The following is a 24,311-nucleotide window of genomic DNA, read 5'->3' as shown; positions in this document are numbered from 1 at the left end:
GGCTATGTGTTCCAGGCAACCTCTTAGCTATTAATGACCAATACACCAAAATAAATCCTGCTCTCAACTATGACTACTTTAAGGCTGACTGACAAAACCTCTTCTACCATTACTTTGAAGAACCCAGAGGGTGCCAATAGGGACCACTGCTCAAACTATGGACCCCACATGCCAATATGAGGACCCCAAACATTTGTGCCAGCTAGAGAGCACAAGCCCAATATTTAACCTCCCTCTAGGACGTGGTTCTTTTCTCAGATCCCAGGTATTCTATAAACTTGACTGAGTTACTGAATGCCCAGAAACTGAATTTTTATTTTATTTTATTTTCATATCAGTCACACTTCAAAACGGGATGAGATGGCTTGAACTTTTTATCACCAATTTCAGCCAGTATCTAAAATTTCTCTTTTATAGTCCCCATTTCAACCCAGTTAACTCCCAAAATATTGGCCTAACTGGGATCTACTCACTGTGTTTATTAATCACACTATGAATTGTGGCTACTTTTCATTTGGATTTCACTACTTATCAGTAATTTAAAATGGCAATTTCAAACTTCTTCTTCCTATTTAAAAGTAATATGTGCTCACTTTAGAAAATGAGGAAACCACGGAATAATGAAAAGATGTTTTACTCACAGCCCTTCCTTCTAAAAACCATCGCTGTTAACATTTTAGTCTATTTCCATTTTCCCCTCATGTAAAATGGTGATTTCCTGAAACTGTTTTTCCAACCCACCTCTTTATTCCTTACTTTAATTCACTCATTTGAAAGCAGGGCACTGCAAGATGTTAATTATTCAAATGTGACTCCACGTGGGGAGGCCTGTCAAGGAGCCTCAGGGACAGAGGGAAGCCTGCGGTGCCTCCAAAGTGACACATTCACCTAGTGTTCCCATGCATTTTTTAAAGATGAAGAAATATGCAGTTTGTGCCAGGACAAACACTTAAACAAGGGCACAAGTTAAATGAGAAGGTTGTCCCTATCAGCCAGGCCCAATGCAGTCAAGGCAGGACACTGTGACTTAGGAACTGGCAACAAGACAGTAGATGTTCACCTTCCACATTACAGGGGACCCAACATGTTCTTCCAGAGACTCAGAAGAGACTCAATTTTTGCTCAGTTCTCACTGCCCTGAACCCTTGCCAATGAGCAGTTTTATAACACCTATAAGAAAACTAAGATCACATGGTGGAAAACTCCATCTCCAGATCCCTCATCTACACAGACTGGCTCCCTCCTGGGGATCTAAGGCCTGCAGTGCCCTCATCTGCACAAATGATATGGCTGCCAGATCCCATCCTGGAACTAAGAGCTATTAATATTTTTAAGAGGCTAGTAGGGATTTTATAAACTGTAGTAGATAAGAACTCTTTTCCAGTTTTATGAGATAGAGGGTAGAGTGACAAGTAAAAAACAGCCATCCTCAAACTGAGGAAGCAAACCTTGTATCAAAAGGCTAGAAAGGGAAAGAGGAAAAGTATACTCTGTGCCAGAAATTATAATCTAAAGACCTTATGTTTAATCCTCCTCCTCCCAGAAGTTATGTTTAACACTCCTCCCAAGTAGATATCTTCATTTCTTACTTTATAAGCAAAAAACTTAGGCTTAGAGAAGTTAAGTGACTTTTCCAATATCCACATCTAAGTAAGTAACAAGGCAAGGATTTAAAAACCTTTGCTTTTCCCACTATATCATAATGTCTATGCCAGACCCCCATCTACTGGTTGTAGGACCCTGGGCAGGTTTCCTCCACTCTCCCCACAGAGGCACCTCCTTGAAATAAAGGTGACAGAAACTCAGAGCAATCCTATACCACCAATGACTCGGATGCCTCAGAATGAAGGTTTGAGTCATCACACCAGGACAAGAACTCTCATTATCTCAGTAGTTAGCTGAGGACAAGGAGAATAAGAAATGAGTAGGGAAAAGTGAAGCAAAATCCCAGCTATTACTTGGCACCCAGTTTCTGAAAAGAGGGCTATTTCTTGCTTGTTTTCAGTATGATGAGCCTCAAACTTTAATGTACAATCTTTAATGTACAACCTGGGGATCTTGTTTAGGATCTTAGGTATAATCAGTTTTGAGCGATGATAGTCCAATATATGACCTCATCAGCTGAGGAGAAGTGGGGATCAGCTGAGGAGAAGTGGGGATCATCTGAGGTGAAGGTGAAGAAATGAAGGGCTTGATTATTAGCAACAATCCTTAATAGAGATGATAAGGGTGGAGTAGAGATAGAATCTATTAATCTGATTTCATCCTGCCTTCTTCCAAAAATGATTTCAATAAATTAGATGGGATTTTTAAAAGATTCAACAGGCCAGACCAACTAGAGGGGGAATACATTGGAGAAATAGAGAAGATTGCTGCAGAACTCTAGCTGAAAGATGACAAGAGTCTGACCATGCTATTGGAATCACAGAGATAAAGAAAAAGGAAGATAGCCTCATTCACCAGAGGGCAGAGAGCAGAAGCAAGAAGAACTACAATTCTGCACCCTGTGGAAGGAAAACCACATTCACAGAAAGATAGACAAAATGAAAAGGCAGAGGACTTTGTATCAGATGAAGGGATAAGATAAAACCCCAGAAAAACAACTAAATGAAGTGGAGACAGGCAACCTCCCAGAAAAAGAATTCAGAATAATGATAGTGAAGATGATCCAGGACCTCGGAAAAAGAATGGAGGCAAAGATCGAGAAGATGCAAGAAATGTTTAACAAAGACCTAGAAGAATAAAAGAACAAAGACCTAGAAGAATTAAAGAACAAACAGAGATGAACAATACAATAACTGAAATGAAAAATACACTAGAAGGAATCAATAGCAGCATAACTGAGGCAAAAGAACGGATAAGCAACCTGGAAGACAGAATGGTGGAATTCACTGCTGCAGAACAGAATAAAGAAAAAAGAATGAAAAGAAATGAAGACAGCCTAAGAGACTTCTGGGACAACATTAAACGCAACAACATTTGTATTACAGGGGCCCCAGAAGGAGAAGAGAGAGAGAAAGGACCTGAGAAAATATTTGAAGAGATTATAGTTGAAAACTTCCCTAACACGGGAAAGGAAACAGCCACCCAAGTCCAGGAAGCACAGAGAGTCCCATACAGGATAAACCCAAGGAGAAACATGCCGAGACACATAGTAATCAAATTGGCAAAAATTAAAGACAAAGAAAAATTATTGAAAGCAGCAAGGGAAAAACAACAAATGACATACAAGGGAACTCCCATAAGGTTAACAGCTGATTTCTCAGCAGAAACTCTACAAGCCAGAAGGGAGTGGCATGATATACTTCAAGTGATGAAAGGGAAGAACCTACAACCAAGATTACTCTACCCGGCAAGGATCTCATTCAGATTCGATGGAGAAATCAAAAGCTTTACAGACAAGCAAAAGCTAAGAGAATTCAGCACCACCAAACCAGCTCTACAACATATGCTAAAGGAACTTCTCTAAGTGGGAAACACAAGAGAAGAAAAGGACCTACAAAAACAAACCCAAAACAATTAAGAAAATGGTCATAGGAACATATATATCGATAATTACCTTAAACGTGAATGGATTAAATGCCCCAACCAAAAGACACAGGCTTGCTGAATGGATACAAACACAAGACCCGTATATATGCTGTCTACAAGAGACCCACTTCAGACCCAGGGACACATACAGACTGAAAGTGAGAGGATGGAAAAAGATATTTCATGCAAATGGAAATCAAAAGAAAGCTGGAGTAGCAATACTCATATCAGATAAAATAGACTTTAAAATAAAGAATGTTACATTAGACAAGGAAGGACACTACATAATGATCAAGGGATCCATCCAAGAAGAAGATATAACAATTATAAATATATATGCACTCAACATAAGAGCACCTCAATACATAAGGCAACTGCTAACAGCCATAAAAGAGGAAATCGACAGTAACACAGTAATAGTGGGGGACTTCAACACCTCACTTACACCAATGGACGGATCATCCAAACAGAAAATTAATAAGGAAACACAAGCTTTAAATGACACAATAGACCAGATAGATTTAATTGGTATTTATAGGACATTCCACCCAAAAACAGCAGATTACACTTTCTTCCCAAGTGTGCAGGGAACATTCTCCAGGATAGATCACATCTTGGATCACAAATCAAGCCTCAGTAAATTTAAGAAAACTGAAATCATATCAAGCATCTTTTCTGACCACAACACTATGAGATTAGAAATCAGTTATGGGGGAAAAAATGTAAAAAACACAAACACATGGAGGCTAAACAATACGTTACTAAATAACCAAGAGATCACTGAAGAAATCAAAGAGGAAATCAAAAAATACCTAGAGACAAATGACAATGAAAACACGACGATCCAAGACCTATGGGATGCAGCAAAAGCAGTTCTAAGAGGGAAGTTTATAGCTATACAAGCCTACCTCAAGAAACAAGAAAAATCTCAAATAAACAATCTAACGTTACACCTAAAGGAACTAGAGAAAGAAGAACAAACAAAACCCAAAGTTAGCAGAAGGAAAGAAATCATAAAGATCAGAGCAGAAATAAATGAAATAGAAACAAAGAAAACAACAGCAAAGAACAATAAAACTAAAAGCTGGTTCTTTGAGAAGATAAACAAAATTGATAAACCATTAGCCAGACTCATCAAGAAAAAGAGGGAGAGGACTCAAATCAATAAAATTAGAAATGAAAAAGGAGAAGTTACAACAGACACTGCAGAAATACAAAGCATCCTAAGAGACTACTACAAGCAACTCTATGCCAATAAAATGGACAACCTGGAAGAAATGAACAAATTCTTAGAAAGGTATAACCTTCCAAGATTGAACCAGGAAGAAATAGAAAATATGAACAGACCAATCACAAGTAATGAAATTGAAACTGTGATTAAAAATCTTCCAACCAGCAAAAGTCCAGGACCAGATGGCTTCACAGGTGAATTGTATCAAACATTTAGAGAAGAGCTAACACCCATCCTTCTCAAACTCTTCCAAAAAATTGCAGAGGAAGGAAAACTCCCAAACTCATTCTATGAGGCCACTATCACCCTGATACCAAAACCAGACAAAGATACTACAAAAAAAGAAAATTACAGACAAATATCACTGATGAATATAGATGCAAAAATCCTCAACAAAATAGTAGCAAACAGAATCCAACAACACATTAAAAGGATCATACACCATGGTCAAGTGGGAGTTATCCCAGGGATGCAAGGATTCTTCAATATACGCGAATCAATCAATGTGATAAACCATATTAACAAATTGAAGAACAAAAACCATATGATCATCTCAATAGATGCAGAAAAAGCTTCTGACAAAATTCAACACCCATTTATGATAAAAACTCTCCAGAAAGTGGGCATAGAGGGAACCTACCTCAACATAATAAAGGCCATATATGACAAACCCACAGCAAACATCATTCTCAATGGTGAAAAACTGAAAGCATTTCCTCTAAGATCAGGAACGACACAAGTGGTCCACTCTCACCACTATTATTCAACATAGTTTTGGAAGTCCTAGCCACGGCAATCAGAGAAGAAAAAGAAATAAAAGGAATACAAATTGGAAAAGAAGAAGTAAAACCGTCACTGTCTGCAGATGACATAATACTATACATAGAGAATCCTAAAGATGCAGCAAAAAACTGCTAGAGCTAAGCAATGAATTTAGTAAAGTTGCAGGATACAAAATTAATGCACAGAAATCTCTTGCATTCCTATACACTAACAATGAAAGATCAGAAAGAGAAATTAAGGAAACTATCCCATTCACCACTGCAACGAAAAGAATAAAATACCTAGGAATAAACCTACCTAAGGAGGTAAAATACTTGTACTCAGAAAACTATAAGACACTGACGAAAGAAATCAAAGATGACACAAACAGATGGAGAGATATACCATGTTCTTGGATTGCAAGAATCAATATTGTGAAAATGACTCTACTACCCAAAGCAATCTACAGATTCAATGCAATCCCTATCAAATTACCAGTGGCATTTTTTACAGAACTAGAACAAAAAGTCTTAAAATTTGTATGGTGACACAAAAGACCGCAAGTAGCCAAAGTAGTCTTGAGGGAAAAAAACGGAGCTGGAGGAATCAGACTCCCTGACTTCAGACTATACTACAAAGCTACAGTAATCAAGACAATATGGTACTGGCACAAAAACAGAAATATAGATCAGTGGAACAGGATAGAAAGCCCAGAGATAAACCCATGCACCTATGGTCAACTACTCTATGACAAAGGAGGCGAGGATATACAATGGAGAAAAGACAGTCTCTTCAATAAGTGGTGCTGGGAAAACTGGATAGCTACATGTAAAAGAATGAAATTAGATCACTCCCTAACACCATACACAAAAATAAACTAAAAATGGATTTGAGACCTAAATGTAAGACTGGACACTAGGAAACTCTTAGAGGAAAACATAGGAAGAACACTCTTTGACATAAATCACAGCAAGATCTTTTTTTTTTTTTTTTTAATGGATTCACTTATGTCAAGGGTTTTTTTTTTTTTTTAAGATTTATTGATTGATTGATTGATTGCTATGTTGGGTCTTCGTTTCTGTGCTAGGGCTTTCTCTAGCTGCGGCAAGTGGGGGCCACTCTTCATCGCGGTGTGCGGGCCTCTCACTATCATGGCCTCTCTTGTTGCAGAGCATAGGCTCCAGACGCACAGGCTCAGTAGTTGTGGCTCACGGGCCTAGTTGCTCCACGGCATGTGGGATCTTCCCAGACCAGGGCTCGAACCCGTGTCCCCTGCATTAGCAGGCAGATTCTCAACCACTGCACCACCAGGGAAGCCCCACAGCAAGATCTTTTTTGATCTGCCTCCTAGAGTTATGGAAATAAAACCAAAAATAAACAAATGGGACCTAATGAAACTTAAAAGCTTTTGCAAAGCAAAGGAAACTACAAACAAAACAAAAAGACAACCCTCAGAATGGGAGAAAATATTGGCAAACAAATCAATGGACAAAGGATGAATCTCCAAAATATATAAACAGCTCATGCAGCTCAATATTAAAAAGCAAACAACCCAATCCAAAAATGGGCAGAAGACCTAAATAGACGTTTCTCCAAAGAAGACATACAGATGGCCAAGAAGCACATGAAAAGCTGCTCAACATCACTAATTATTAGAGAAATGCAAATCAAAACTACAATGAGGTATCACCTCACAGCAGTCAGAATGGCCATCATCAAAAAATCTACAAACAATAAATGCTGGAGAGGCTGTGGAGAAAAGGAACCCTCTTGCACTGTTGGTGGGAATGTAAATTGATACAGCCACTATGGAGAACAGTATGGAGGTTCCTTAAAAAACTAAAAATAGAATTACCATATGACCCAGCAATCCCACTACTGGGCATATACCCAGAGAAAACCATAATTCAAAAAGACACATGCACCCCAATATTCACTGCAGCAGTATTTACAATAGCCAGGTCATGGAAGCAACCTAAATGCCCATCGACAGGCAAATGGATAAAGAAGATGTGGTACATATATACAATGGAATATTACTCAGCCATAAAAAGGAACGAAACTAGGTCATTAGTAGAGACGTGGATGGATCTAGAGACTGTCACACAGAGTGAACTAAGTCAGGAAGAGAAAAACAAATATTGTATATTAACGCATACATGTGGAAACTAGAAAAATGGTACAGATGAACTGGTTTGCAGGGCAGAAATAGAGACACAGATGTAGAGAACAAACGTATGGACACCAAGGGGGGAAAGCAGTGGGGGTGGTGGTGGTGGTGTGATGAATTGGGAGATTGGGACTGACATATACACAGTAATATGTATAAAATAAATAACTAATAAGAACCTGCTGTATAAAAAATAAATAAAATTCAAAAATTCAAAAAAAAAAAGAAAGAAAAAGGGAAATCTGGGGTATATGGTTGGTAAAAATAGCCTGAGATCAGAGAAGAGTCAGATTTTGCCAAGGTTTCTAGGGATAAAAGAATGATCGCACTGTTAACGGAAATGGGGGAACTGAGATACCATACCAGAGAAATTGGTGAAAACAACAATTTTGAACCAGAGCTGAAATTTGGGCTTCCAAGAGATACACAGGTAGGAGTGAGAATTAGTGAGGAAAATCTGTAGGCGCTCACCAAACCAGAGACAAGGAGGAGCTGCAGGCCCTGGGTTCTTCTGAAAGACAGCTCAGTGATGGAAAAGAAACAAAGAAAAAGAAAACTCAGAGGGACTTCCCTGGTGGCCTAGTGGATAAGACTCCACGCTCCCAATGCAGGGGGCCTGGGTTCGATCCCTGGGCAGGGAACTAGATCTCATGTGCATGCTGCAACTAAGAGTTTGCATGCCACAACTAAGGGGCCCGCGTGACACAACTAAGGCCTGGTACAACCAAAAAAAAAGCTCAGAGATGCAAGAGGAAAAGCAGAAATACAATGTCAAAGAAGCCAAGGAAGAAGACCGAGTTACATGGAAGGGGAGGGAAACTGTCAAATGCTGAAGCAGAAAAGAGAAGGAGGAGAAGGAGGACTAAGAAAAGGCCATTAGCGGGAATTCCTTGCAGGCCAGTAATTAGGACTCCACGTTCTCACTGCTGGGGGCCTGGGTTCAATCCCTGGTTCAGGAACTAAGATCCCACAAGCTGTGCGGCATGGCCAAAAAATGAAAAAAAAAAGGGGGGGACATTGTCTTTTTTTTTTTTAATAAATTTATTTATTTATTTTATTATTATTTTTTTAATCTTTGGCTGGGTTGGGTTTTCATTGCTGCACACAGGCTTTCTCTAGTTGTGGCAAGCGGGGGCTACTCTTCTTCACGATACGCGGGCTTCTCATTGTGGTGGCTTCTCTTGCTGTGGAACACGGGCTCTACGCACGCGGGCTTCAGTAGTTGTGGCATGCGGGCTCAGTAGTTGTGGCTCACGGGCTCTAGAGCGCAGGCTCAGTAGTTGTGGCGCATGGGCTTAGTTGCTCCGCAGCATGTGGGATCTTCCCGGACCAGGGATCGAACCTGCGTCCCCTGCATTGGCAGGAGGATTCTTAACCACTGCGCCACCAGGGAAGTCCGGGCCATTGTCTTTTGACAGGGAAAGTCAATGGCATTAAAATCTAGAAAAAATAAGATTCAGTACTCCATGCTAAAAAGCCCATGACTATGACTTATTAAACATCTAGAAAATGACATTTCTGAATTTAAGTGCAAGCAAAAATGACCAAGAGAGGCACCAGTGTTCTTTGATACTCAGAGTCAGCACTGAGAGGGCCTTTAAAGATCATCAAGATTACTGACTTTTAATTATTGCACCAAAACCCTGATTCTTCTAGTCATGGAAAGAGCGCATCAGATGTGGACTCTAGACCTAGGTGGGCCCCTACCTAGATGAGTGGCACTGGGCAAAGCATTTCCCCTTTCTGGACCTCGGTTTCCCCATCTGTCAAGAGAAGAGGCTGGGCAGGATGACATTTTAGGCCCCTGATAGGACTGACATTCTGTGACCCAAAAGCTCCCTGTAAATGTAGTACTTTACATATTCCCCAGGGTAAGCACTCCCCTATCCTCTGCTTCATAGGGCTCTTACTATAATCCTAAGAGGTCACCCAGTTATCAATCTAATGGGGTTCAACGATTAGCTGAAGGTCACTCAGCAAATCAGTGGGAGGGTGCACTTGGCCTGATTCCAGGGACATGAGGGTCTCAGGCTTTTATCTCACTCTACACTGTTTATTTAGTCAGAAAAAGCTCACTGAGATTTCCAGTGCTTAAAAACATTGTTTTGCTACTTTAAAAAGACAATAAGGGACTATACATAGTATTGGCTTTCTAAACTACACGCTGTCTTATTTTGTAGCTTTTCCCTATGACCCAGGTAATTTGTGTGGCCTTCATCATGCTTTGCCAGAATGGACTGACACCTGGCCACTAGTTTGTATTCTAAGGGCAGAATCAGTCACTTTTGGTTTTGGCAAGATTGCAGGCAGATAACAAAATGAAGGCAGCAAACGAGGGAGGCACACTAAGGAGACTGAGCTGGAAGGGGTCAGCTGGAGCTGGTGCTGAAGCAGTTAGGACTGGAAACCTGCAGGAAGGGGCCAGAGGACTGGCTGGGAAAGTAGACAGTGGTGTTCCTACAGCAGGCTGACTCATGTCCTCTCTTCTTACCTATAAACCCCTGGCTAAATGATTATTACAGCACTTTACAATTTAGGTTAAAGACCTACCATCTCATTGGATTATCACAAAGGCACTGTGAGGTAAAACACGGGGGCACTGCATCATTTCTATTGCAGAGATGAGGAAACTGAGGCTTAAAGAGGTGAAATGGACTGACCAAAAAACACAACTAATAAATGCAACGGCTCGAACCAAAACCCAATTTTCTTCTGATCCCAAATGCTTATTACTCTATGCCCTGTACCACAGTTCCTCCCAGGTTATCACAGATGGAAAGACCTGGAGGTAAAAAGGAGAGAAATTCAGCTGATTGCCTCACTGCGCCCATCCCACGCTAAGGACCTCTTTATCTCTGGTCCTCAGTTACACTGTGCAGTTAGGATCTGGCCACAGGCTCTAGGATTAAACCTTAATATGAAGTTAATAACAAGAAAGCTCAGATTTGGAACTGGAGTCTGCCTTCACCCATTAATTCAATTGAGTGGGGGAGACTAAGCCTATAAACAAATCACTACAGTTCGAGGCAGGATAAACACGAGCCTATGAATTGGACAAGCTCTAAGGCATTTTCTCAACCTCAGCACCACTGATATTTTGGGCCAGATAATTCTTTGTTGTGGGAATGTCCTGGGTAGAATGTTTAGTAGCATCCCTGGCCTCCACCCACTGAATGCTAGCAGCACCCTCCTCCAACAGTTGTGACAACCAAAAATATCTCCAGGTATTGCCAAATGTCCTCTGGGGGGCAAAATCACCCCCAGCTGAGAACCACTGCTCTAAGGGTTACAGGGGTTTAGAGCAAAGGTCACTTAAGGCAGGTTGTGGTGCTGAGAAAAAGTTTCATGGAGGAGGTAATATTTGAACTGGACCTTAAAGAATAGATACCATTCCTATAGGTCAGGATGAGAGAATAAAAGAAGAAATGCCAGAAAGAGAGGAGAACAAAAAAGCAAGATGATGAGAAAGCACCGCTGGAAAAGGTTCCAGTTTGGCAAGAGCAGAAGCTTGCTGTTGGTAATAGGTAATAAAGCTAAAAATGTCCATTGGAGTCATGTCACAGATAGCCATCCATTGACTAACAGTTAAAAGGTACACACGCATAACGAAACAGCCAACAATACAAGATACTACACAGATGTTTAACAGTATACAAGTCAAACCAGTGGTATTTCCATGTGTCCCACCTACCCAGGAGGACAGAATGTTGCCTGAGTATCATGTCTTACATTGCATCTAGTGTTCACTACGTTTAGTCAGAGTTAAACGAAGCTCGGAACCAGTGCAGAAGTGGGAGAAATAACTAAGGACTGGGATGGTCAGGAGTTTCCCAAAGGAGTTAAGAGTGGTGGGCCTTGTTCTGGATAGCTGGAAGGGAGGAGAGGACATTCCAGGTGAGGACATTTGAGCTGGGAAAGAAATAAATGTACACAACATATCCAAGAGACACCAGGAAGAACAACATAGTTGGGAAAGAAGACAAGGCTGGTCAGAACACAGAGCACATGAATCAGACATCACTGGACAATCACTGAGGGTTCCTGAGGAACAAAATGACACCGTTGTTTAAAACGTGGCATCTTGTCCAGCAGTTCTCTTAGCTACACATTAGAAAGACCTGGGGAGCTTTGAAGAACATCAATACCCAGGCCTCAACCCTAAGGATCCAATTTAATCGGGTTAAGACAGGGCCCAGGTATTGTTTTTAAAGCTCCACAGGTGATTCTTACACGCAGCTAGAACTAAGAACCACTGGTCTACAGTCATGCTGTCATTTGCAGATGAGAAAAGAGGCCTAGAAATTTAAGTGGTCTGCTGAAATTCACATAGTCGGCTGGGTGTAGGGTTGGGACTGGCATCTGGACTCCTATTCCAGGCTCTGAAAGATACCACAGAGTCCTGGGCTAAATTCCACACTTCAGTCTTTAAGAGGCACAATCTGATGACTTGCCTCTCAAGTTTTGCCAGGGTTAAGGCCTGAATTAATCATATCATAAAACTATTGACTTAAGCATCCTCTCAAGTGTCTAGGGTAATGGATGTTGATTTCATTGCTGTCTCCTGAGGGCCCTTAGGAAAGGAAAGGGTCTCAGGAGACTCCCCAGAAAGCCAGATAAACAAGCCAAACCCCCAGCTCCGTGGAAGAAACAATGACTTTTTAAAATACAGCTCACTGACCTTTTGCACCGCATAAAGGAAAGTCCGGGTTACTCTTCACCGGGAAAATACTTTCAGAGATGCTATGCCATAAGCAGAGGTGGGGGACGGGGAGAGTGATCAAAGGCAGCTGCTGAAGCATGCCCACAGACCCTCATTTTAACAGTAAATCTCTCTACAGTCCTCAGCCCTGGATAAGGGCTGTCCACGCACCTTGTGTTTTTCTAAACGGAAAAGAGCAGCACCCCTCACAACAGGCCCACCTTCCTGTTGTGTCACTCCTGGATTCTGGCAGCAGGTGGTAAACGGGAGGTCTGCAGAGACTGCCAAGCTGGGAATCTGAGTCTGCTTGTATAACCATTCTATTCATCCCAGGGTACTGGTACAGATAGCTATTAGAACAAAGCAACACACATCTAGGGGAGTTCTTGTTAATCCCAGACACCCATCAACCAGCTGAAGCTCTAACAAGGGGGTGATACTAAAGTCACTCTAGAAGCAGAAGCACTGCCCTCTGTCTCCACCTCTTGACACCAGGAAAGCTACTGCTGGCAAGGCTCTGGTACGTGCTCTTGGGATGGGTTCCAAGTTCCCACCAGCTATAAGATAGAATCCCTGAAAACAATCTGTTCTTTAAGACAACGTGAGTGGAGGTAAAGGACAAATAAGAGCCCTAAGAGGCAATACTTAATACTCATACTAACTTGATGCTCATAATATATTGATCACTGACTCTATGCCAGATACCAGAATAAGCAGTTTTATCCATTATTTCATTTTATTTCCCGACACACTTATAAGATAGTACTGTAATCTCCCCATTTTACAGATGAAGAAACTGAGGCTTGGAGAGGTTTTTGTAATATGCCAAAGGTCACACAGCTAGCAAGTGGCAGAATAAGGATTTGAACCTGAGCAGCCTGCAGCTAGAGCTTGGGCAGGCCTCTATAAACAACTTTTCCACTTGATGCCAACTGACCATTAATTCTTCTACTTATTTTTTTCAGGTTTGGCTACTGGAGTCTACCAGGATCTTAATGATCAAAGAATTCTGAAAACTGAGAAGCATCAAACAAAGTTTAGGTATTATTATTATCATCATTATTACTTCAATGAATAGGAGAGACCTGCACCAATCTAGAGGTTATTTGAAAAGCAATTACCCTGTGGACTGTCTAATCACCCAAAGTTACGCTTTAGTCAACACCCTGGTTAAAAACCTGGGTCCCAGAAAGCCTGGTCCCCAGAGCTTTCTCAACTACAGGGATAAAGAGATAATAGCCTGATTCCTCTCTTCTCCTTTCTCTGCCAATTATTAGGTTTCAAATTAAATGGTTTTAGAGCTAAGAAATCTCACAATTTCAAAAAGCATTCATTTTTATCCTTAAGTTGAAAGTTCAGGCTTAAAAGTATAGAAGCACTGTAAGGATAAAACTGTCATTTTTTTTTTTTAATATAAATTTTTATTTATTTATTTATTTTTGGCTGTGTTGGGTGTTCGTTGCTGCACGCAGGCTTTCTCTAGTTGCGGTGAGCGGGGGCTGCTCTTCCTTGCTGTGCGCGGGTTTCTCATTGCAGTGGCTTCTCTTGCTGCAGAGCACGGGCTCTAGGCACGCAGGCTTCAGTAGTTGTGGCACGTGGGCTCAGCAGTTGTGGCTCACGGGCTCTAGAGCACAGGCTCAGTAGCTGTGGTGCTCAGGCTCAGCTGCTCTGCAGCATGTGGGATCCTCCCGGACCAGGGTTCGAACCCGTGTCCCCTGCATTGGCAGGCGGACTCCCAACCACTGCGCCACCAGGGAAGCCCAAAAACTGTCATTTTTAATAAACAACTGTGTCTCTTTTGAAAGCAAATGGTATTTCTGGAAAGATTATCATACAACTACCAATTAAATGAAAAGCTGACATGACTTCTCCTCTTAAGTTATCATTAGAAAAGGGAAGCATGTTTTTATGAGCTAAATTTTCCTTATCCTGATAATATGAGTTTTTGGGCCATCACACTCACAAACATAACTGGCTCCAAACCTGAAACAGCATTACCTTTAAAAAGATACTGTAAAATTTATAACAACCAAAAAAACCTTAAAATAGTTAGTAATAAAATCAAGTATGAAGAGTGGCTGTATCAGAAATTTATATTTGGTCAATTGAAAACTCAAACTGTAGACTGTGGGCATTTTTAGGTGGTAAAGGGATTACAATCAAATGATATAGCTAAACCCCTCTACTAGGGAAATTAATTTTAATTTTCTATATTAAATCTCTGAAGAATATAAAAAGTAGCACCTCCAAACAGAAAGTGGGGGAGAAGGGACTTCCCTGGTGGTCCAGTGGTTAAAACTCTGTGCTCCCAATGCAGAGGGCCTGGATTCGATCCCTGGTCAGGGAACTAGATCCCGCATGCGTGCCGCAACTAAGAGCCCGCATGCCTCAAATAAAAAGATCCCGCATGTCACAACTAAGACCCGGCACAGCTAAATAAATAGATAGATAAATATTTATAAATACATTAGAATTAGCACTGTGATTAAAGAAAAAAAAGTTTCACTTAGCAAAGAAAGCCCTGGTAAATACTCATACTAAATCTAGTTAAGTTTTTGCGTGCTATTTTCAAGCAGTCTCTTAAAAAAAGAAAAAAGTGGGACTGGGGGGATGGTTTAAAAAGGTCTTTCAGAATAGATGACTGGACAGCCAGTTCTGCAGTAAATTCAAATGTTATCAATCTTTGGACTTGAAAGTCCTTAATACACCCCTTCGTTTCATCATCTCTATTCAGGCTTGTCAATTTTTCTTCCAGAATCTCCCATTTGCCCTTTCCTTTTCTTTCTGACTGTCCTCACTTCTCGCCTGGATTTGCTCATTCATTCATCATTTACCAAGTGCTTATTATCTGCCACGCACAGAGCTAGATCCTTGTCCTTGAGCTTAGGAAGCTCACGTGGTACTCAGTAGAGCTGCATTCTACCCATCTCGATCATCAGACTGCAAGCTTTACCAAAGGCTTTGTATTTCCAGAACCAGCAGCAACTGGCATACAGCAGACACTCTAAAAATGTTTGTTGTATGACACTAGATTACTTTAGCAAGCTCTTTTTTTAATCCATAAATATTTTAGTGCATATCTTCAAAAAGGACTCTTACTTTTCTTCCCTTTTTAAAATACAAAAGCTATATGTGCACCATGCAAAAATAGTATTGAAAGGTATGGAGTGAAAAGTGAATTCTCCAACCTCCTAAATCCCACTCCCAGAAATGACTACTATTACAATCTGGAATGTATCTTTCCAGAACTTTCCTATGCTGGTATATAACACACACACACACACACACACACACACACACTCTTACACTTTTTTGGAACAAGTTCTTTGACTAGAAGAACTTGTTTCTGACTAGTTCTAGCTAAACTCTCTAAACTAGCTAAAGTTTCTGACTCTAGCTTCTCAACTTTCTAATCCAGCTCAAGTTCTCAAAGTGCTGTGCCTGGATGAGAAGCATCAGCATCATCTGGGAACCTGTTAGCAATACAAATTCTCAGGCCCCACTCCAGACCTACTGAATCAGAATCTCTGGAGGTGGGGACCCCACAATCTGTGTTTTAATTAACTCTCCAGGTAATTCAGATGCACACTAATGGTTGAGAACCACTTCTCTAACAGTCAAGCCACCTTGGTCAAGCCGGTTTTTTTTTTTTTTGGCTGCGTTGGGTCTTCGTTGCTGCGCGCGGGCTTTCTCTACTTGCAGTGAGCGGGGGCTACTCTTCATTGTGGTTCGCGGGCTTCTCATTGCGGTGGCTTCTCTTGTTGCAGAGCATGGGCTCTAGGCACATGGGCTTCAGTAGTTGTGGCTCACGGGCTCAGTAGTTGTGGCTCACAGGCTCTAGAGCGCAAGCTCAGTAGTTGTGGCACATGCGCTTAGTTGCTCCGCGGCATGTGGGATCTTCCTGGACCAGGGCTTGAACCCGTGTCCCCTGCATTGGCAGGCGGATTCTTAACCACTGCGCCACCAGGGAAGCCCCAAGCCGTTTTTTTTTATTGTCCCTTAAACATTATATTGTCAGGCATTGTAACCTTGTTTTGGTTTTACCACCCTACTTCAAAATGCATTTCTTGTCCTTTTGATTAATTCTGATCATACCAATCTGTCAAAGCCCAGAAAGTCCTCGATCCTCCCCAAAGTGCTCTCAGTACCACAGCTCTTACTGATCCCTCTTGCTCCTCCCCCTCCTATGACATACCTAGTTCCTGTACCATACAATTTCACAATTAGGTACGCACTGTCTCCGATGATAGAGAACAGTTCTTTACTTTTCCCTTGAAGACGTGAATCATATTTTTGCCACCTCTTCCTCACCTCTGTTCTTAGCACAAATTTTAATAAAGTTGCTGGTCTTTAAGGATAAATTCACTGAGAGAAATACTGATAAACTTTTTTTTTTTAATTTGGGTTTATTTATTTATTTATTTATTTATTTATTTATTTATGGCTGTGTTGGGTCTTCGTTTCTGTGCGAGGGCTTTCTCTAGTTGCGGCAAGTGGGGGCCACTCTTCATCGCGGTGCGCGGGCCTCTCATTATCGCGGCCTCTCTTGTTGCGGAGCACAGGCTCCAGACGCGCAGGGTCAGTAATTGTGGCTCACGGGCCTAGTTGCTCCGCGGCATGTGGGATCTTCCCAGACCAGGGCTCGAACCCGTGTCCCCTGCATTGGCAGGCAGATTCTCAACCACTGCGCCACCAGGGAAGCCCTGATAAACTTTTAATGGATAAAAAGTCTACATTCAAGTTGTAGCACCAGTTCTGCAACCTTGGACAAGCTCACTTCTCAGGATGAAGTCTGTAAAAGCAAGACAGCTGGACTCAATGACCTAACACTTCCTTTCAGCCTTGAGCAATGTATGACTTTATGAAATGTCTCACATTGGAATATCTTATTCCATTATACTTGAGTATACCATTAAACTCCTATTGCTTTGCTAGTAAGCTCTTTGAACAAGAACTATGAGAATCTCCACCATACCCAGGGGCACCATGCCTTGTGCATAACAGCTCAATCTATTTGCAGAAGATTATCTGGAAAAATTATTTTAGAAGTTTCATTTATGTAGAGAACCTATGCACAGATCTACTGCCTCCCAAAAGGCCCTTTCAAATATTTATTGTTATAAATACTATGAAATGATTTATGGTAAAAATTGTGATTACTCTGATAACACTGGGGCAGTCAGCCACGTAAGGCGAAAGAATGTAAAAATGAATCTTACATGTATTTAGGAATAGACTAAAAAGCTATAAGCCTCAGGTTACCTTAGTGCAACATGCAAATAAAAACAGTCCTGTACACTTAGGTGACATATACCAACTCCACTCTTGGGCATAAACAGGCTTCTTGACATAGGGCCTTTTTCTGCAAATTTTCAGACACAACAGGGTGGACTAGAGACCTCTGAGTGGCCAGTGATGACCAGAAGTTGAAACTAGAGAGAAGGACAGCTAAGAGAAATTGAAGGGCAAGAAGGAGGAACAGAAGGGCAGCAGGAAAACATCACCTTTGAGTAATGAAAAGGAGCAATGGAAATTCACTGAGTCTTTACCAAGGGCCTACTATGAGTCAGTCACTTGGGGCTGCAAAGATGGTCCCTGACCTCAAGGGGCTAACAGTCCAAAGGGTAAGACTGAAGCCTCTACCCTATCTATCTACCTACCTATCTACACACACACATATATACGTATGTATGTGTGTGTAATTCTAATTGGGAAAATCAAGCAAGGAAGGCTTCACAGAAAAGGTGGTAAGTTAATGGAGTTTTGAAGTGTGTAGGAGGGTTTGCTAAGGAAGAAAAACAAAAAGTTTGAGCTAGTTATTTTGGGGAAGAAACATTCACATATGTTTACAGACGTTCCTTTGGGACTTTAAATCGGTGAGGCTTCTTAGATCCAACACTACTTTGTCAATGCTCTCTCTCTTATTACTTCATCTTAAATGAGATGTTCAAGCCCAGCACTGGAATAGAGCCAGAAAGCCCCAGGATAAGGGGAATGCTCGCCAGATTCGCTCTGTCACCTCCAAATTCAACCAGCCCAGCTATCCCAGTCTTGCCCTCCTGGCAGCCAGAAAAGGAAGGCTAATAATATCCTCTGGGGACAAAATCTGGACTCAGGCAGACAAGGCTTACCCCTGCTCTGCCAGTAAGCCACCTTGAGAGCGTCACTGCCTCCTAAGCCTAGTTTATCTGTGACAGGGAGGCCAGCTCTGCAGAAAAAAAGCTGCATGAAAAGGAAGGAGGACGCATCCGATGGCGAAGCGCTGAGATACTGAGATAATCTTAAAATGTTTGGCAGGAGCCCTGGCACACAGCAAGCGTTGGATGAACGTGAGCTCTTAATTAATAACATTACTATTACCATTATTACAGTAACACCTCAATTGTACTCCAACAACAAGAAAATGCTGGTTTTGCAGCCTACTTTTACGACGTCGAAGAAGCAACTCCAGAGATCAAAGCGTATTTCAGATTTTCTTTAAAGGGACAAGATCAAATTCCAACCGCACTAGCCTGACAGCCCCAGACCCTGAATTCAAGAGCCATTCCAGCCTCTCGTCTGGCGCGTGACCTTGGGCACGGCACTTCACCGCTCTGTGCCTCAGTTTCCTTATCTGTAACGTGGAGCTAAGAAGCCCCTCCCTCGCATGGTCGTCGCGGGGTCCAGCCAGAGGGTACTCTTTGCGGCACCGGCACCCCACGGGTGCAAGGCGAGTTCCCGGCCCATATTCCAGGCCCCCCGCCGGGCGGACGGGGCAGACGAATGCCCGACCCCGAGGCCCACCGAGCTCCGCCGCCTGCAGAGCAGGAGCGGGAAAGGGGGTCGCGCCCGCGGTGGGTCCCTGAGGCTGAGCTGTTGGGCACCCAGAGGCTCGGCCGCTGCCGCCTGCACGCTGTCGCTGGCGGGTTCGCCCTGGGCCCCGCCGCCCAGGTGGGTAGCGGCCGAGGGAGGCCGGGCTGCCCCCGCGTCCCCAGGCGAGGAGCGCGGAGGGCGCCCGGACACTTAGACGAGGCTGGCAGCGCTGACCCGGTGCCCGGCCGCGCTGGGGTGATGAGGCGGGGAAGGAGAAGGCAAGAGGAGGGACGACCCCGCATGCAGTACGGCGCGCCCCCCGCCAGCCGGGCTGAGGCGCTCACACTCACCCGAAGCTCCGGCACCCGCCGTCAGCACAGCAGCCGCGGCGGCGGGAGTGGAGCGGGGGGAGGCTCTGCGCCCGCGCAGGCGCGCTGAGGACGCCAGGCGGTGCATATGCGCTGCGCCCGCCCGCCCGCCCGGGGACCTACGGAGAAGATGGTGGCTGAGCTGGCGCCATTTTCCGTGTACAGTAGTTTGCCTCATTATTCGTGGTTTCAGTTCCCCCTGGCCGACTCTGGTCTGAAACTACTGAATGGAAAATAAGTAAATAATTCGTAAGTTTTTAATTGCTGTGCTGTCCTGAGTAGTGTGTCGAAATCTCTTGTCCTGCTCCCTCCCCCTGGGGAAGTGAATCATTCCTTTGTCCAGCATATCCACGCTGTATATGCTACCTGCCCCCTTAATCATTTAGTGACGGTCTCTCATCAGATGGATTGTATGCATATGGCAGTGTTTGTGTTCAAGTAACCCTTACCTTACTTAATAATGGCCCCAAAGTGCAAGAGTAGTATGGCTAGTGATGTGGATAAGTGAAAGAGAAGCCATAAGGGGCTTCCTTTAGGTGAAAAGGTGAAAGTTCTCAACTTAATAAGGAAAGAAGAAAAACGGTATGCTGAGGTTGCTAAGATCTACAGCAAGAATGAATTTTCTGTGAAACTGCAGGAAAAAAATTTGTGCTAGCTTTGCTGTCGCACCTCAAAGTGCAAAAGTTAGGGCCACAGTGCATAAAAAGTGCTTAATTGAGAGTGAAAAGGCATTAAATTTGTGGAAGACACGAACAAAATACATATTCTGTTGACAACGTGTTGCCCCAGAAAGCACTGAGCCTACTGTCAAACCCAAGTTCACGTGTCTGACACCCAGTGAGGCCAAACAAACCAAAACGTTGGAGTTCGGAGCAGACAAAGATCCACTGCAGGGCCAAGCAAGGAACAATCGACCGGTGCTCAAAAGACCCAAACTCCCTGATCTCTTTCAAGGAAGGAATTTTAAAGGCAACATTTGGGGTGAGGGCTGCAAGGTGCATAACTTTCTTCTGATTGGTTGGTGGTGAGGTAACAGGGTGATGTTTCAGGAATATTAATCATGGACTTTCTGGTTCCAACCAGTCTGGGGTCTAGTGCTTGTGGTCAGCATGCAGTCACCATCCTCCACCTGGGCCTAGGAGACCAAAGCCTCTTTCCACAGACAAGAAACGGGGACATGGAGGGGCTTTTGTACCCAGGAGGGCCCCACTGGGTCCTGCTCAGTTTCAAGCCTATATGAAGACTTCAGCAAGGGATCCTCTGAAGGGAGTGACACCAAGCCATTTACTGCAAATAAGGGATAGTTACACAGATTCAAGAATATTTTGGACTGAAAATAGAAAAATCACTGGAGAGACTGAGTCTGCCAATGAAGAAGTGATACCGAGCAGGACCCTGTGGGACTCCTGGGCACAAAAGCCTTTCTGTGTCCCCTATTTCTTTTCTTTTTTTGGCCACACTGCTCCGCTTGCAGGGATCTTAGTTCCCCAACCAGGGATTGAACCCTGGCTCTGGCAGTGAAAGCACTGAGTCCTAATCACTTGACAGCCAGGGAATTCCCCCACCCACGCATGCCATTTCTTGGTTACAGGAAATAGGCTTCTTTCAGCCTCCATGACCTTCCTGAGTTGCAAAAGCAGATTCAAACAGTTGCTAATTAGGGAAGGGACGGGATGCTGAGACAAGGTAGGGACAGTCAAAACAAACAATAATGCAGTCTTGGGGCAGCAGGGTCCTGTTTCCCACTCAAGGGATATACGTAACAATATCTTGTTATCTGCTATTTTGCAGATACTGAAACCCCCACCAGGTGGGAGAAATCAACTGTATCCTGCCCACAAGCGCGTAGATCCCAGACTGGTTGGAACCAGAAGGTTGATGATGCTGACTCCCACTTACCTCACCACCAACCAGTTAGAAGATTGTCCACGAGCTGATCACACCCTCCGTGAACCATTACAATAAAACTTCTCACTACCCCCTCCAGGTTGAGATACACAGTTTTGAGGGCATTAGCCCACTATGGCCCTTTGCCTGGAAAAGCAATAAAGCTATTCTTTTCTACTTCACCCAAACCTCTGTCTCCGAGAATTAATTTGGTGTCAGGGTACAGAGGCTGGATTCAGCTTCAGAAGCTGTTGCCACATTTCCAGTAGAGTTGAAGAATTTGATTGAAGAGAAAGGATGCCATCCAAAGCAAGTCTTCATGTGATGAACCTGGGCTTTTCTGGAAGAAGATGCCCAATAGAACCAAAAACCATCTGGGAGTTCTGTTTGTTTTTAAGCATGAGCCACCCATTCTCCTTGCTTGGCCCTTGCAATAAACCTTTCTCTGCTCCAAACTCGGACGTTTGGGTTTGTTTGGCCTCATTGTGTGTCAGGCACACAAACTTGCATTCGGCAACAAACCTACCTTCATAGAAGTGCAAAGGAGGCACCAGGTCATAAAACATGGAAGAACAGATTAACTCTGTTACTATTGGCAATGCTGCAAGGGCATATGTTAAAGGCAGGAGTTGTGTACAGAATGAAGCATCCACAATCTCTCAGAAACAAAACCAGGAATTATCTGCCCATAGTCTGACAACATAATCAGGTGAAAGTTATCTTGTTTATGAAATGGTTCCACCAATGCTTCTTTCCAGAAGTGAAAAACATTTGGAAAAGGAAGGGCTGGAATTTAAAATCCTATTACTAATAAGACAATGCACCTGGCCATCCTGAATCTGCTATGAAAATGAAAAGGTCAAAGTTGTATTTTTACCTCAAATACAACCTCATTGCTTCAGCCACTTGACAAGGCATCACTTGGTTTGTCAAGGCCACATACACCCGCCTGATATTTGATCACATTTAGTCAGCAATTAATGCAGACTTTCATCTGGACATAAAGCAGTGCTGGAAATCATTCGCTATTGCCAACGCAATAACATTCATCAAAGCTGCAGTGAATGAATTAAAACCAGAAACTGTAAATGCCTGCTGGAAGAACGTATGAAGTCGTGAATGATTTTAAAGTTTACTGAGGCTCGATGGAGAAGTTAGGAAACTCATTCACATAGCAAGACAAGTTGGTGGAGAAGAATTTGCTGACATGCTTGATGAAGAAGTGGAAGAACATATTGAAGTCCACCAAGAAGTGTTAACAAGCAAGTTATTGGAAGAACTTGTGGAGTCATCTGCAGAGGAAGAGGAAGGTGAAGAAACTAAAGCAGAATCAGCAATGTGGACATTACTGAAACTTGCCAAAGTGTTTCGAATTTCACAATCAATTTCAAAATTATGGAATATGATCCTCAGATGAAAAGCACTGTAGCCATTCATGATCACCAAAGGATTACAAACTCTGCAGCAACACTGTGATGAGTTAAAGAGACAGCAACTCCAATTACAATGTTCTTCCAAAAGCTTTCAGCAAAAAACCCTTCAACTATCTATCGTGGATCCCCAACCATCAACATCATCTGCTCCTGACATCCAACCATTGACAGCATCATGGCTTGATGATCCTCCTTCTGATGTACGGTCAGAAGGTCAATAGTAGCCTAATGCTATGTCACAATGCCTCACTTCATCACATAGGGATTGTATCATCTCGTATCATCTGTGAGAAGGGTGAGTACAAGACAATACAATATTTTGAGAGTGAGAGATCACATTCACCTAAATTTTATTACAGGGGACTTCCCTGGCAGTCCAGTGGTTAAGAATCCACGCTTCCAATGCATGGGGTACGGGTTCAATCCCTGGTTGGGGAACTAGGATCCCACATGCCGCATGGTGCAGTCAAAAAATTTTTTTAATTAAAAAAAAAAAAAATTTTAATTACAGTATATTGTTAAGATTGTTCTATTTTGTTATTGTTGCTGTTAATCTCTTAATGTACCTAATACATAAATTAACTTTATTGTAGGTGTGTACATATAGGAAAAAACTTAGCACATATCCGGTTTGGTACTATCTGCAGTTTCAGGCATCCACTGGGGTCCTGGAACGTATCCCCCTCGGTGAAGGGGGGAGTACTGTAGTTTTCTTGTTGTGGAGTCTCCCTGGAGAACCTTAAACTATAACTGCTCAGAGGGAGGGGAGTTGAGTGCTGTGTCTGGCTGGCTTCTCCCATTCTGCCGAGTTGCATCCTTAGGAAGCCCCTAAGAGCTCTTTACAGCAGCAGGCCCCAACCTTTTAGGTACCAGGGACCGGTTTCATTGAAGACAATTTTTTCCACGGATGGTGGGGGGTTGGGGGGTGAGGATGGTTCAGGCAGTACCGGTCCGTGGCCTGTGGGTTAGGGACCCCTGCTTTACAGGGCATAGCATCCTCCTTTGACAGGGGCCCTGAGAGGTACCCAAGGTCACATGGCACCTAGCACAGTGTTTGGCATGAGGAAAGGGCTTAGTAAGTTTCTGGTGAATGAACCAGTAACTTAAGAACTAGATATAGGACAGGGAACTCTACGCAATACTCTGTAATGACCTATATAGGAAAAGAATCTAAAAAAGAGTGTATATATGTATACATATAACTGATTCACAGTGCTGTACAGCAGAAACTAACACAACATTGTAAATCAGCTATACTCCAATAAAAGTTAAAAAAGAAAAGAACTAGAATCCAAGACAGGGCTTCTAATTCCTAGTCCTCCATTGTATCACCTCTACTACAGCCACCAGCCACACCATCTCCTTTTTAGAGTGCAACATGAGAAATGGAATTTTTTTCCCCAGAAATGACTACATTATGCTTAATTACACCCAAATT

The 24,311-nt window shown here is 42.8% G+C and overlaps 1 protein-coding gene across 2 annotated transcripts in view; it reads right to left on the bottom strand.

The window, feature by feature from the left end:
* The window catches only part of NDRG3 (NDRG family member 3), an 83,705-nt gene extending 64,006 nt beyond the window's left edge, over positions 1–19,699 (bottom strand). Inside the window, exon 1 of one of the 2 annotated variants that reach the window (XM_061207959.1) lies at positions 19,536–19,699. The gene's annotated coding sequence lies outside the window, so the exon portion shown is untranslated. The remainder of the gene's footprint in view (positions 1–19,535) is intronic. The other variant, XM_061207958.1, reaches the window with a different exon arrangement.
* Between the last annotated feature and the right edge of the window lie 4,612 nt (positions 19,700–24,311).

This window comes from Eubalaena glacialis, chromosome 13 (assembly GCF_028564815.1).
Source record: "Eubalaena glacialis isolate mEubGla1 chromosome 13, mEubGla1.1.hap2.+ XY, whole genome shotgun sequence".
NCBI classification, from domain to species: domain Eukaryota; kingdom Metazoa; phylum Chordata; class Mammalia; order Artiodactyla; family Balaenidae; genus Eubalaena; species Eubalaena glacialis.
This window is presented reverse-complemented; position numbering and strand designations above follow the sequence as displayed.